We start from the raw sequence: 15343 nt of genomic DNA, 5'->3' as shown, positions 1-15343 counted from the left end.
GCACCCACGTACGCCCGCGCGCCTGGGGAGCAGCCGCTCGGTGCTCATGTGGCCGCTGTTGTGGATCTAAGACTGACAGTAGAATGGGGGGTAGGTATGAGGAGGCAAGATGCTAGCTATGGTGAAGTTGTACACGCGAGTTTTACGAGTTCAGGCCCTTCGCGGAGGAAGTAACAACCCTACGTCTCGGAGCCTGGAGGCGGTCGACTGGATTATGCGCGTGTGAGTTACAGGGGGTGCGAACCCTTGTCCCAGAGGAGGGGGTGGTTTATATAGAGTGCGCCAGGACCCCAGCTCCCCTCCGTTACATAGGGTTCAATGTTCATAAAGAGTAAGCGTTACAGGTAACGTCTGCAATAAAGTGTTATAAATGGTAATTAAGTCTATGAGCAAACACTCGACCGTTGCTGCGTAGAGTGACTTTAGATCTTCTGTATGTCGAGTGGTTTCTATGACGGTCGAGTGACATTGCTTCTTCCGAGTGGAATGTCTCTGGTCGAGTGGATGATGGTACCGTTCGAATGCTTCTGTCTTTAGGGTGATGCCCTTGGGGAGGGTGTCTGGGTCAGGCCTATGACCCTACCCTAGGTACATGGCTTCATCATTAGCCCCCGAATGGTTCAGGGTTTGAGTGGAGAAGGAGTTGAAAATACTTCCGATTAAGCTCTTGCACTTTGGGAGTGTCTGGTTGGGATCAATGAATCAACACGGTGACATCAACTTCTTTTTCAGTCGCCTTGGTCCATTCTTGGTTTTGCCGAGTGAACTTTTACTGAAAAGCTTCGAGCGTTGATATGGAGAAAATCTTCCGTCTGACCAGTTGTTCTGTTGCCCGCGGATCTCGCGGGATTCGAATTTTTGGGAAGCGCGCGGGGAGGAGGAGGCCGCAGCAATCGGGCTGGATAAGGCAGGGCCACCTCGATTTCCGCGCCGCCTTTTTCGCCATGTATCGCTCGCGCGACTGTTGCGGGATTTGATAAGATCGCCCGGGTCCACAAGTCAGTCACTCGGAAGCAACATCATATAAGGCATCGGTCCGGGGTTTTTGAACAGTGCGCTCCCATTCTTCCTCTTCCTTCTCTATTTTCTCCACCGCATCCGCTCCTGCCCCGGCACTGCTGCTCCGTTCGAGCACCGTCTGCTGCGATGGGGAAGGAGAAGACAGTGGCATTGGAGCGCGTGAAGAAGGCGACGGCGAAGGCGAAGGGGAAGAAGTCCAGCCGGGGCGGATCTTCTTCGAGGTCCGGTCTACCGCGCGGCTGGATCCAGTAAGATTGGATCCGGTCGACGATTCGCCAGGACAACATCGACGATCTGGCTGAGGAGGGATTGATCCCCCACGGATCTGCGCGGCTCCCGGCGGACGAGACTGAGCCCCGACCACAGGAGGGTGAGTGCATCCTCCTCACCACCCACGTCGACCGCGGGTTTTCTTTGCCTCCCCATCCTTTTTTCCGAGCTTTCTTGAACTTATTTGGAGCACAACTTCATCATTTTTCCCCCAACACCATCGTGTATCTTGCCGCTTTCGTGTCCATGTGTGAAAACTTCTTGGGTTGTCGACCACACTGGGGCCTCTTCAAGCACATTTTCACGTGTCGCTCCCAGTCGGTCAAAAAAGCCAATCCGAGTGATGAGAGGACTAAAGTGATCCAGATGTGTGGGGGTCTTGGAATCCAAATGAGGGGTAAGAGCTCTTTCCCAGCCATAATCCTACCCGAGTCAGTCTGGGGGTGGCAGTCGACCTGGTTTTACAGCAAAGACCAGCCGACTCCCGGTCAGTTGACTGGACTTCCCCCCTTTTCCGTGGCTCGAGTAGAGAAGCCCTCCGCCCTGAAAGTGACCCCGGGGAGAAAGCAGAGGTGAAGGTGCTGGTCGAGCGAGTGGTCCAGCTCATCCGTGATGGCGTGTGTGGGTGTCAAAACTGGCGGATCTCAGGTAGGGGGTCCCGAACTATGCGTCTAAGGCGGATGGTAACAGGAGGCGGGGGACACAATGTTTACCCAGGTTCGGGCCCTCTCGATGGAGGTAATACCCTACTTCCTGCTTGATTGATCTTGATGATATGAGTATTACAAGAGTTGATCTACCACGAGATCGTGTAGGCTAAACCCTGGAAGCTAGCCTATGATTATGATTGTTGTTCTCCTATGGACTAAACCCTCTAGTTTGTATAGACACCGGAGGGGGCTAGGGTTACACAGAGTCGGTTACAAGGGAGGAGATCTACATATCCGAATTGCCAAGCTTGCCTTCCACGCCAAGGAGAGTCCCATCCGGACACGGGACGAAGTCTTCAATCTTGTACCTTCATAGTCCAACAGTCCGGCTAAAGTATATAGTCCAGCTGTCCGAGGACCCCCTAATCCAGGACTCCCTTAGTAGCCCGTGAACCAGGGTTCAATGACGACGAGCCAGGCGCGCAGATTTTCTTCGGCATTGGAAGGCGGGTTCCTCCTCCGAATACTCCATAGAAGATTTTGAACACAAGGATCAAGTCCGGCTCTGCAAATAAAATTCCACATCACCGTAGAGAGAATACTATTTCCACAAATCAAATCTGCTGACAACTTTTCATAACGTGACGTTCTGCCGTGGTCTGGTCATGACGAACCGTTTTTCCGAGCCTACCACTGCACGTGTTGCAAGGCGGTTATATTGGCACGTCTTGTCGAAGCAGAGATCGTGTCCCTCTTTTCACGGGATTCTCATCGATACGGGTGTGGGTAACCCAATCGTGCCCGCTGGTATGACTCCTCGATCTTAGGCAAGTTCCAAACGGTCGTGCGAAGGGCGCTTGATATTCTCCCTCTTTATAAAGGGGCCAAGGCCTGTCCTTTTCTTCTCGCGCTCGATCTTTCCCTTCTCCCACCTCGAATTCCAGCACCAAAGGCGGAGGCTAAGCGCTTCGGACCTTCAATCATGTCCGCATCCAACCTTCTAGGCCGGTGGGTGGCCTCCTCCGTCATAGAGGAGGACATCAAGAAGCTAAGAGAAGCCAGGTATCTGACCGCCGAAATCTCGCACAGGCTGCCTGCTCAAGGGCAGGTCATCCCCACTCCCGAACCCAACGAGAGTGTCGTATTTGTTTCCCACTTCCTCCGAGGGCTAGGCTTTAGTCTTGATCCTTTTGTTAGAGGGCTTATGTTCTACTACGGGCTCGATTTCCATGATCTGGCTCCGGATTCCATCCTTCACATCTCGTCGTTCATCGTCGTGTGTGAAGCCTTCCTCCGCATCACCCCACACTTCGGCTTATGGCTCAAGACCTTCAATGTGAAGCCGAGGATGATCGATGGGCGACACGCAGAGTGCGGAGGTGCCATAATAAGCAAAGGCACCGATGCTCCATGGCCAGGGGGTTCCTTCCCGGAGATGTCCAACTTATGGCAGCGGGAGTGGTTTTACATCACGGCTCCCCGAAGTACTAAGTGGGCAGCTGCCCCCGCCTTCCGTTCGGGCCCCCCGCCACAACTGGCGTCGTGGATCAACAAGGGGCTGGACTGGGGGCCGGTTAATGACGTGTCGACACTGCAGAGTCGCATCCGAGATCTCCTCGAGAGAGATGTCAGCCTTGTCAAGGTAATGCAGGTCATGCTAGTTCGTCGGGTCCTGCCGTGCCAACGTCGACCTCTCCGTATGTGGGAGTTCAACCCGGAAGGACCGCGAACTATTCAGCAATTCTTCGGCGTGACGCTCGAAGGGATGTATGAATTGTTCTTCGGACCACGAATAAAGTGTCCGGACACCACCGAGGATGCGGGTCTAAACTGCAATCGTCCAGATACCCAGGTAAGTAATTCTGCGGCCGAACACGCTGTGTTTTTATTTATCACAACATCATTCTGAAAAGTCGCTCTTTGACCAGGACTGGATAAAAAAGGCGAAGATGATCAGGTGTTCGGCCCCCCTTCCCGAAGGCTCACCGGATCCTGTACTAGCCAGGATGCTTGAGCTTGCGCCTTATCAAGCGCCATCAGGGGAAGATAAAGGGAGGAATAAAGAAGCCGAAAGCGGGCCTCACTCATTATTCATCCAAACCGGGGGAATTAGTGCCTCCGCGAAGGAGTATAACCGGGGAGAAGAATCTAAAATTCCCTGTCCCCAAGGAAGGAAGAGGACCGCCTCTGAAGACTTGGAAACAATGGTTTCCAAACGAGGGAAGAAACCTTCGCCAGGGGGCCCTGCCCCGGAGGGCATCCTTACCGCACAGTGCCCGCAAGGGGCTCAGCCCTCCACCGAGCTATAAGTAAACAAAAGTACTTTATAGTAAATATATCCTGTTTCATCTCTGAGGACAATAACCGAGACGTATGTCTTGCAGTTCGGATCATAGCCCTTCTCAACAGAGTTCGTCTTCGGGGGATCTTCTTCCGGAGATGATGGAGAGCGAAACGCCTCCCCGTGCCTCCCCGCCTCATGAGGCGGGTGACCCAGAGGTGTCGTCACGTAGGATTTCTCCTGATCCACCAAGGCCAGAAGGTAACCCTTCGGCCACCCGAAGTCCGGAGTATTCGGCTCCTAAGGAGAACAACAGAAAGAGTCCGGGACTGTCCGGTGCGCGACCGGACACACTGATGGGTCTTTTGGAGCAAGCGGCTATCTCAGAGGCGCATCGTACTTTAATGGGTACGGTGGTTGAGAGGATTTCATCTGCCGAAAGTGGGTTGCATGAAGCTTTTATGAGCCTGCTGAGAGGCTTTGAGGTACGCAAAGTAATATGTATATTTTTGACGGTACCGCACACGCTAGGTGTGCCCTATGCAGATAGTAGCCCCTGAGACTCTGGTTGCTGTCGAAAAAGGCGGCAAACAGAGGATCATAGTCCCAGGTAATGATCATGCCGCTTTCATGTGCAGGCGGCTGAGGGTCCGGTGGCCAGCCGAACTGGTGAGTTTGCCGAACTGAAGCGGCAACTTGATGCGGCAGATGCCGACATCGTGCTTGTAAACAGGCGGCTTGACGAGGCACAGGGTATGTATTCTCCGGTGGTCAACATATATTAAGAGGAGCATGATGCTAGTATCTATAATATGCTGTGACTGCAGATGGAGCTGCCGCCGTGGAGACCCTTCGGGCGGAACCTGCCCGAGCCGAGGAACCAACCAGGAGGAGTGATGCGGCCACCCTAAAGGCAGTCGAAGAGTTAAGAGCCGAACAGGCTGTGCATCGCCAGAGCAAAGATAAAATAGCCAAGATGGCTGTTGAGTTGAAAGATGCCGCCGACCGTTATGAGCTTCTTGAAAGGGAAAGCCAAACGAAGACGGAGGACCTGGAGAAAGCCATGGTAGCAGCCAAGGAAACCCGCTCTAAAATCAGAGCGGCGAAGGAGGAGCTACGTCAAGCCGGAGATATCACGGCTGGGAAGCCCTTTTTGTTGCGGACGAAGTTCGGAGATCCTAACTGTGCCCTTCTGGATCAATTATGGAGTTCTGCAGACGCGTACTTGGATTTGGCAGCGAGCGCTGCTGATGCGACTGAGTTTTTCAAAGATCAAAAAGATCACGAAGTGGAAAAGTTGTTCTGGTCGCAGTTCAGTGCTCCAGCGCATCCGCTGCTGTTAAATGAGCAAATGGCCGAGAGGGCCGAGCTCCATAGGTTGTCTGGGCTTGCCATGAGGTCTGTTGTGGATCATATTTGGCCGGAAGGGCCAAGGTCGAATAGTTATTTTGGTTTAGTGCAACGATTTCTTGGTGCTGTGCCGCATATCGACGCTGTAAAGAGGTCGGCGTGCATAGAGGGTGCGCGGATGGCTGTTGCCCGTGTTAAGACATACTGGGCAGAGATGAAGGCCACCGTTATTGTAACCCAGAATCCGGCCGTAGGCCAGGTTTCGGCCGAGCACTATTTTGAAGAAGTCCTAGAAGGTGCTCGTTTAATAGAGACTCAGTGCTCGAAGAGTATCATGTTCGTGTGACATGTATCCCGATTGTAAAAACAATGTTATTTGCATTATAAAGGCCGTGTTTATACTTTTGCCTGAAAGTATTATGATGCCTCCTGTGCGGCCGTTTATGTATGTACATAACCTGAAAGTTTGCAGTCGTCGGCTTCAGCCCCCACGCATATAATGCGGGGGTGTTCGAAAAAGCGCGTGTTCACACTTGATCCAACGTCTTGGTCCATTAAGGAGGTGATAGCGCGGCGAACAAGGCAATCAGACTATATTGCTTTAACACTTTCACTTAGCCATAGGAGTTTGACGGTGGGGCTACTATATAGCCCCTGGCATTTCCGCGTCTATCCGAATACGGTGCGCGTACATACATGACCGGGAAACCGGTCCTTCGTTAATGCGGAGGAATCGCGAAGATTCCGATGAGTCATCGAGTGGTTGACCAGTCTCGCGCTTTATCATGACAGTCAGTTTTCGGCTTTCTCGACTGAGGTGCTCGTCTAGATGAACCAGGGCACAATCGCAGTAGTTCTGCCGGTGCCACCTTAGTCGATAGAGCGGAACGTAAGGTAGCAAAACACGGGAGCCGGGCAAACCCAACTATTAACCAAAGACATGATTCGGAGCTGATGCATATAAGGCCAAACTCGCGACGCCGAACACTCCCTAAGGTATTCGGTCTTTACAACATATACCGGGCTGAGTAACGCCCTTGATAATGAACCCTGAATTTCCAGGTACGTGCATTAGTCTGACGTGGCGAAATGCCAATAACGCCAGCATCCCTCTCGGTTGTGTTGAGTATCCGGAGGGTGTGAAGCAACAAGAGACAGTAAGAAAGGTTTACACAGGGTCTTAATCTAAAAAGAAACCTTTGAGCGGGGCCCTGCTGCACGTCTGCGCCTGTGTCTCCGTTGTGCCGTATCCTGGAAGGGTGTAGCACGATTATCATCTGTTAAAAGAGAAGAACTTAGGTGAAAGTTGTCGTGCGAAAAATTGGTTATTCTTAATAAACCATTAAAATTCAATATAAATAAGGTCGAGCCGAACTGTAGCCTTTTTTACATGCGGGAAGCCCCTAGCACCATCTATGGGGGTATATTCATCAACCCAATCTCAGGTTTATCTAAGCTGTTACAGCTAGTGGTGCGCCGGACTCGTCTAGCCGTGTCCGCGGTCTTGACGACCGATCGTTTATGCTAGTTGGAGAGGCCATTTAGTGTTCGGCTGCTAAAGCCGCCGCACATTCTTCCGCGCGTAAGGAACGCTCAGTGTTTCCGCTAACTATGATGATGCCGCGTGGACCGGGCATCTTAAGCTTAAGATAAGCGTAATGCGGTACTGCATTAAAACGAGCGAAGGCCGTTCTTCCGAGTAGTGCTTGATAGCCGCTTCGGAATGGAGCGATGTCGAAGGTTAACTTTTCACTTCGGAAGTTGTCGGGAGAACCGAATACAACCTCTAGTACGAGAGAGCCCGTGCAGCGGGCCTCTGGGCCTGGTATTACTCCTTTAAAGGTAGTATTGCTTTGGCTAATTCTCGTTGGGTCTATCCCCATTTGCGGACTGTGTCCTGATATATCAGATTAAGACTACTGCCGCCATCCATAAGGACTCGGGTGAGATGGTATCCGTTGATTATTGGGTCTAGCACCAAGGCAGCCGATCCTCCGTGCCGGACATTGGTCGGGCTATCCCTGCGATCAAAAGTGATCGGGCAGGCCGACCAAGGGTTGAACTTGGGGGTGACGGGCTCTACGGCGCATACGTCTCGGAGTGCGTGTTTGCTCCTCCTCTTCGTCACGTGAATCATGTTCACTGTTTTGACCTCTGGTGGGAACTTTTCCTGTCCCCCAGTCTTTTGCTGGCGAGGCTCATCCTCGTCTTCACTTGGTGTCTCCCTCCCCTTGTGTTCGGCGTTTAGCTTACCGGCCTGCCTGAAAACCGAGCATTCTCTGTTGGTGTGATTCGCATGTTTGTCGGAAGTGCCATGAATCTGACATGATCTGTCTAGAATCTTGTTTAGGCTGGACGGTCCATCTCTGCTGCTTTTAAATGGCTTCTTCCGTTGACCGGGTCGAGAGCCCCTGAATCCGGCGTTTACCGCCGTGTTGTCTGGGCTGTCTTCATTGTTTCGACGCTTACTTTTATTGCGTCGTGGTTTTCCATTACCGTCCCTGACCTCGGATGTGCCTGGGTTGCTGGTGCCGCTACGGGCCAGCCAACTATCTTCGCCCGCGGAAAAGCGGGTCATAAGGCTTGTTAGGGCTACCATTGTCCTCGGTTTTTCCTGGCCGAGGTGTCTGGCGAGCCATTCGTCCCGGACACTGTGTTTGAAAGCCGCTAAAGCTTCGGCGTCCGGGCAGTCGACGATCTGATTCTTCTTAGTGAGGAATCTGTTCCAAAGCTTTCGGGCTGACTCTCCGGGCTGTTGAATTATATGACTTAAATCGTCTGCATCCGGAGGTCGGACATAGGTCCCTTGAAAATGAGCCCGAAAAGCATCCTCAAGCTCTTCCCAACTTCCGATTGAGTTTTCGGGGAGGCTCTTCAGCCAGTGCCTGGCTAGTCCTTTCAACTTGAGGGGCAAGTATTTGATGGCGTGGAGATCATCTCCACGAGCCATATGGATATGAAGGATAAAGTCCTCGATCCAGACCCCAGGGTCTGTCGTTCCGTCGTACGCCTCTATGTTCACGGGCTTGAATCCCTCTGGAAATTCGTGATCCAGCACCTCATCGGTGAAGCATAGGGGGTGCGCAGCACCCCTGTACTTGGATGTGTCATGACGTTCTGACGGTTGCAGTGTTCGGTTTTGATTCTGTGCCGGAGCGCGCTTCCTAGATCCGTAGATGGACCTGGCCATACCGACATCGTTAGCTGCCCTATCGCGGCCACGGGGTGGTCGATCCGGCTCATCGGCCGTTTTATTTTTCGGCTGTATAGGCTCTAAAGCCTCGTCATCGAATTCAGGCAGCAGCTTGCGCTTTGGATAGCTTTTTGTGTGGCGACTGCCACCATACTTTTCTATAGTGTCGAGCACTTTGTTCCATCTACTGTTGAGTGTATTCTGCGTGGCCTTGAGCGTTTGCTTCTGCTTCTTTAGACTACGCAGAGATATTGCTAGCACACAAAAAGTTAATGGTATTTCATAACTAATGGATTGAGCAGCACGCAGTAACGAGAAGCCTTCTCTGGAGGTTCTCTTGCTCCAAGTGCCTTTCCGGGATGATGTGTGCATCGTCGTCCGGACTGTTCTCCTCTCCAGAGACAGGTTGATTAGCTTTATCCTCGGCGCCACCGTGATCAGACAGCGGCCCCGTACTATGTTCGCCGTCCGTTGGCTCGTCCTGCTCTGTTGTTGGGTCCGTGTGGTCATTGTTTCCTCTGGAGTCGACCGGGGTATTATTTATTCTTGCGCTGCTATCGCTGTTTTTGCCGAGGCGGGTTTTGGAGCGGCGCCTACGCCATCGCTTTGGTTGCTTCTCGAGGGAACTATCCCTCGCTGCATCCTTCCGTTCCTCGTTATTGTTTTCTTTGGGTGTATCCACCATATATATATATATATATCGTGTGATGAGGTGGCTGTCCAGCGCCCTCTGGGCGGTGGTTCCTGTTCCTCTCATGCATCGTCGTCCATACCGTCGATGTCTTCGGAGTTGAAATCGAGCATGTCGGTTAAGTCGTCGACAGTGGCTATTAAGTGGGTGGTGGGTGGGAAACGAATTTCTTCGTCGTCCACTTCCCGCTCGAGCCGGACATAGTTCGGCCAAGGGCCTCCTGACAAGGAGAGAGACCTTAATGAATTTAGCACATCGCCAAAGGGCGAGTGCTGAAAGATATCCGCGGAGGTAAACTCCATGATCGGCGCCCAATCAGATTGGATAGGCATGGACGCAGGCAGTTCGGAGCCTGTGGCCGGGGACGAATCCAAGGATCTGGCGACACAGGTCTCATAGGAGGTGAAGTCAGTATTCGGCTCTATCGCCACTGAGTGTGCGGCCTCCGAGGAGGGGTCCATCCACCCATCCTCGGACGGCGCAATCGGCTCCGGATCTAGGGCCGGAGTAGCCACGGGTGTGATCTCCCGAACACCGCCCGACGGCAGAGCTAAGTCGTGCTCGTCGTGACTGTGCGGCGCACCTGACATGGGCTCGAATCCGTCAAAGATCAAGTCTCCGCGGATGTCGGTAGTATAGTTTAAGCTTCCAAACCTGACCTGACGGCCAGGGGCGTAGCTTTCGATCTGCTCTAGATGGCCAAGCGAGTTGGCCCGCAGTACGAAGCCGCCGAATACGAAGATCTGTCCGGGGAGAAAAACCTCACCCTGGATCGCATCGTTGTCGATGATCGAAGGAGCCATCAAGCCTTATGGTGACAGCACAATGGAACTCTCAATGAAAGCACCAATGTCGGTGTCAAAACCGGCGGATCTCGGGTAGGGGGTCCCGAACTGTGCGTCTAAGGCGGATGGTAACAGGAGGCGGGGGACACGATGTTTACCCAGGTTCGGGCCCTCTCGATGGAGGTAATACCCTACTTCCTGCTTGATTGATCTTGATGATATGAGTATTACAAGAGTTGATCTACCACGAGATCGTGTAGGCTAAACCCTAGAAGATAGCCTATGATTATGATTGTTGTTGTCCTACGGACTAAACCCTCCGGTTTATATAGACACCGGAGGGGGCTAGGGTTACACAGAGTCGGTTACAAGGGAGGAGATCTACATATCCGAATTGCCAAGCTTGCCTTCCACGCCAAGGAGAGTCCCATCCGGACACGGGACGAAGTCTTCAATCTTGTATCTTCATAGTCCAACAGTCCGGCTAAAGTATATAGTCCGGCTGTCCGAGGACCCCCTAATCCAGGACTCTCTTAGCGTGAGCGGCATGGATCTGTTGGAAGTCTTCCTCAGCCGACGCATTCAGCCGCTTCAAGCCCGTGACCATCCGATGTGGATGTATTCGGGCATTGACAATTCCACTCGGATCCATCCAGAAGAAGTCGACGAGGATACGGTGGAGAAGTGGTTGAGGGGTATCACTGGCAACAAAGATAACCCCAGGGGGCCAGGAGATTCCCTCCACTTGACAACTCGCACCAAACAGACAAGGTCCAACTCTGAATTGTCGAATGTTATCTTGATTTATCATGTAACTGCTTGCAATCAACCGACTAACTTTTGTCTTGCTTGTTGTCTTCTAGGCTCTTACTGAGATGTATTTGATGCCCAACGGAGAGCAGGAGCAGGATCCGGAGGGGGAGGCGAGCGGAGGCGAGAGCGGCGAGTGGCATTCTGATGGTGAAGGGGATGAGGAGAGCTCCGACCTGAGTGATGAAGAAGAGGTCGACTCACCTCCCCGTAGGGAAAGGCGATCCAAGCTCACCCACGATCCCACAAGCCACCGCGACAAGGCAACGGTTCAGACTGCGCAGTCGTCAAAGCGTCCTCGGACGTCTTCTCCAGCACTGACTGAAAAGGCTCTGAAAAAATCCAAGGTCGTGCCGCAGAAGACCCGAAAGGTGCTGCCCAGAATCAAAATCGACATCCCTGTTGCCTCTGCATAAGTGTCATGTCTTCAGTTTTACCCGAAAATCTGCGTTGTCTATTTTTCCTTGGTTTGACCGAATGAATCTTGAAACTAGCAGTGCCGCTACCTCTGGGACCTCAGCTTACAAAAACGAGGATGAGGACATGGAAGATGCGGTCACCTCCAACCCAGGTATAATCTTTGTGATCTTGTCTTTGCTTTGTCGATTGAACTACGATATAACCAATCGAGGATGAACTTTTGGCAACTGATCTTTTTATAGCTCCTCTCAACGTCATTGATCTCCCCGACGACGATGACGACGAGCCACAAAGGCCCTTGGGGAGAAGATACAGGAAAACGTCCGCTGGCAAGACGCCTCAGTCGACGCCGATGGTGGAACCGGTAATTCAGGACGCCGGCGATGCCAATCGGACTTCCATCTCCTTCGCCATACCGCTGTCGAGTGCTCAGCCTTCAGCGTTAGCCGCGTTGACTCCCGCCGATCCACCTTCACTTTTTGCTACACATCACGTCCCAGAGGACCAGGTGGGTGCTGCCAAAGAGGCTATACGCCAGGCAGGCATTATGATGGAGAAGATGAAGATGGTGCGGGAAGCCAGCCAAGCTGCTTATGATGCCAGCTCTGCTCTCCAGAGCAACGTCCAGGTTAGCAAATTGTTGACTGTCTCTTTTAGCATGTTCTGTTAGGATATGCTACCTGAAAACTTTCTTTCAAAGAATCTTTTCATCTGTCTGTGCTTCGCATCTGTACACCCACTGGGTGTTCTGATTTGCCACTGAGCAAACTTGTATCTTAGGTCGACTAGGTTCTGTCGATTGGATTTTTGAACTAGTGGGGGCACGCTGAGTGCGCCCACTGGGTGTAGTCCCCGAGACCATAGGTGACTGCGGGTAGTCGACTGTGGTCTGAGAAGCTAAATTTTCCACTCGGTCTGGACGGACCATGTCGAGTGGAATCCGAACCAGTGGGGGTACGCTAAGTGCACCCGCTGGGTGTAGCCCCCGAGACCGTGGTCGACTGCGGGCAGTCGACTACGGTCTTAGGTCCTCTTTTTTTACACTCGGCCTGGACAGACCACGTCGAGTGGAAACTGGACCAGTGGGGGCACGCTAAGTGCACCCACTAGGTGTAGTCCCCGAGACCGTGGTTGACTGTAGGCAGTCAACTACGGTCTGAAAACAACTTGAATTTATCGAACTATTGTTCTGAAGTAACTAATATTTCCATCTGTCGATTGACTGTCTCTTGATTACAGAAGTTTTGTGAACTCCGAGTTCGTTTTGCTGAATTGGAGAAAAAACAGATTAAGCTCAACCTCGATCTGGAACTGGCGAAGACAAATCTGCAGAAGGCCAAGGATGAAGCTGCTGGTAAGAGAAAACTTGCCGACTGACTTCTCTCTGGACCAGATTTTATTTTGCTTTTTCTGAACCGAGCGTTGTTTCTTTTCAGAGAAAATGAATCAAGCTCTGGCGAAGAAGGACCAAGATCTTGCGGCCGCACAGAAAGCAGCTGACGAGAAAACTGCTCTCGCCAAACAGAAGCTAGCTTCGGTCGGCAAACTGGAGGAAGAAAACACCAGGCTGAAAACTGCCCTTGATGAAGCCAATAAGGAAGCGACTCGCCTGAAGAAGGACAAGAACAATCTGAACGAGAAGATGGAAGGCATTTCTCGCAAGAGGGACGACCTGGAGAATTATCTGGGAGGTCTTGACAAGCAGTTGTCCGTCATGCTTGAAGGTATTTTTCTTTGAACCGACTGACTTGTCATTGTCGACTCGATATACAACCGCTGACTCATCTTTGAATTGTATGTACAGAATTTTGCCGGAACTTCGAGGAAGAGACTGGGCGAGTTGAGACAAGCTTGGACCCCATCCATTCTCCATGAAAGACGAGGCTGCCATGAATGTACTCCGATTGGAATCTCGTGTTGCGGGTGTTGTTGATTATCTTGCTCGACTGAAGGTCGCAATATCGCAGATCGTCACAGCACTCTGGCCAGGGGCAACGCTCCAAAATGACCTCGAGTCTCTCATGACTTGACTTAATGAGATTCCCGGTCGAGTGCAAGAATGGAAGAAGTCTTCTGCTGCGGCGCTGATGTGGCTCTGTCTTTGGTCCATGTCCACTTCAAGGAAGCGCGACAAGAGAAGCTGGCAGCGATCAAGGTCGCCAACACCAAGAAGCATGACTTCCAATCTTTCATGGAGACCTTCATTGCTGCTGCCACTCGGATTGCCGACGGAATTGATCTGGACGAATTCGTCGAGCCTGCCATCCCTCCTCCTGCGGAGTGAACAAACTTTTGTGCCCCACCTTAAATTTGCCTCGGAATGCCGAGTGATTTTGTAACCGTTAAACTCCTTCGGGATTGATGCCCGAGTACTTTAATCCCTGGTCGAAACCTTAGGATTTATCTGAATTTGGTTTATCTCGGAATATGCTTGTGCTTGCCTTCGAGTGGAATTTGTTCTTCACTCAGAATATTTTTTTGTACTTGAGATGCAGCTCTGGGGAAGAGGTTCCAGTCGACCTGCACCTCGTCGTCCTTGCGGATGAGGATGGAGCGCACGTTATACTTGTGGCGCAGCTCTGAGGAGAAGGTTGCAGTCGACCTGCACCTCGTCGTCCTTGCGGATGAGGATGGAGCGCACATTATACTTGTGGCGCAGCTCTGAGGAGAAGGTTGTAGTCGACCTGCACCTCGTCGTCCTTGCGGATAAGGATGGAGTGCACATTGTATTTGTGGCGCAGCTCCGAAGAGAAAGTTGCAGTCGACCTGCACCTCGCCGTCCTTGCGGATGAGGATGTGTTTCAAACTTAGGCGAGTACCGGACTGCAGCTAAGCCCCCGAGTGGGAGGTTAGCTCACCACTCGGTAGGATTTTTCAAACTTAGGCGAGTACTGGACTGCAGCTAAGCCCCCGAGTGGGAGGGTTGCTCACCACTCGGTGGGATTTTTCAAACTTAGGCGAGTACTGGACTACAGCTAAGCCCCTGAGTGGGAGGGTTGCTCACCACTCGGTAGGATTTTTCAAACATATGCGAGTACTGGACTGCAGCTAAGCCCCCGAGTGGGAGGGTTGCTCACCACTCGGTAGGATTCTTCAAACTTAGGCGAGTACTGGAATGCAGCTAAGCCCCCGAGTGAGAGGCTTGCTCACCACTCGGTAGGATTTTTCAAACTTAGGCGAGTACTGGACTGCAGCTAAGCCCCCGAGTGGGAGGCTTGCTCACCACTCGATAGGATTTTTCAAACTTAGGCGAGTACTGGACTGCAGCTAAGCCCCCGAGTGGGAGGGTTGCTCACCACTCGGTAGGATTTTTCAAACATAGGCGAGTACTGGACTGCAGCTAAGCCCCCGAGTGGGAGGGTTGCTCACCACTCGGCAGGATTTGTCAAACTTAGATGAGTACTGGACTGCAGCTAAGCCCCCCGAGTGGGAGGGTTGCTCACCAATCGGTAGGACTTTTTAAACTTAGGCGAAACGGATTCGTAGCTAAGCTCCTGAGTGAGAGGCTTGCTCACCACTCGGTAGGATTTTTCAAACTTAGGCGAGTACTGGACAGCAGCTAAGCCCCCGAGTGGGAGGGTTGCTCACCACTCAATAGGATTTTTCAAACTTAGGCGAGTACTGGACTGCAGCTAAGCCCCCGAGTGGGACGCTTGTTCACCACTCGGTAGGATTTTTTAAACTTAGGCGAAACGGATTCACAGCTAAGCCCCCGAGTGAGAGGCTTGCTCACCACTCGGTAGGATTTTTCAAACTTATGAGAAACGGATTCGCGGCTAAGGCACCCACTGGGGGGTTTGAAACATATAACAAAGCAACAACAAACATTTAGGAGACTGTAAACTATGTCTTTGATAATCAAACTAGAAGATA

The sequence above is a fragment of the Triticum aestivum genome, chromosome 2D (genome assembly GCF_018294505.1).
Source record: "Triticum aestivum cultivar Chinese Spring chromosome 2D, IWGSC CS RefSeq v2.1, whole genome shotgun sequence".
Classification (NCBI taxonomy): Eukaryota; Viridiplantae; Streptophyta; class Magnoliopsida; order Poales; family Poaceae; genus Triticum; species Triticum aestivum.
Note: the sequence above shows the minus strand (reverse complement) of the source record.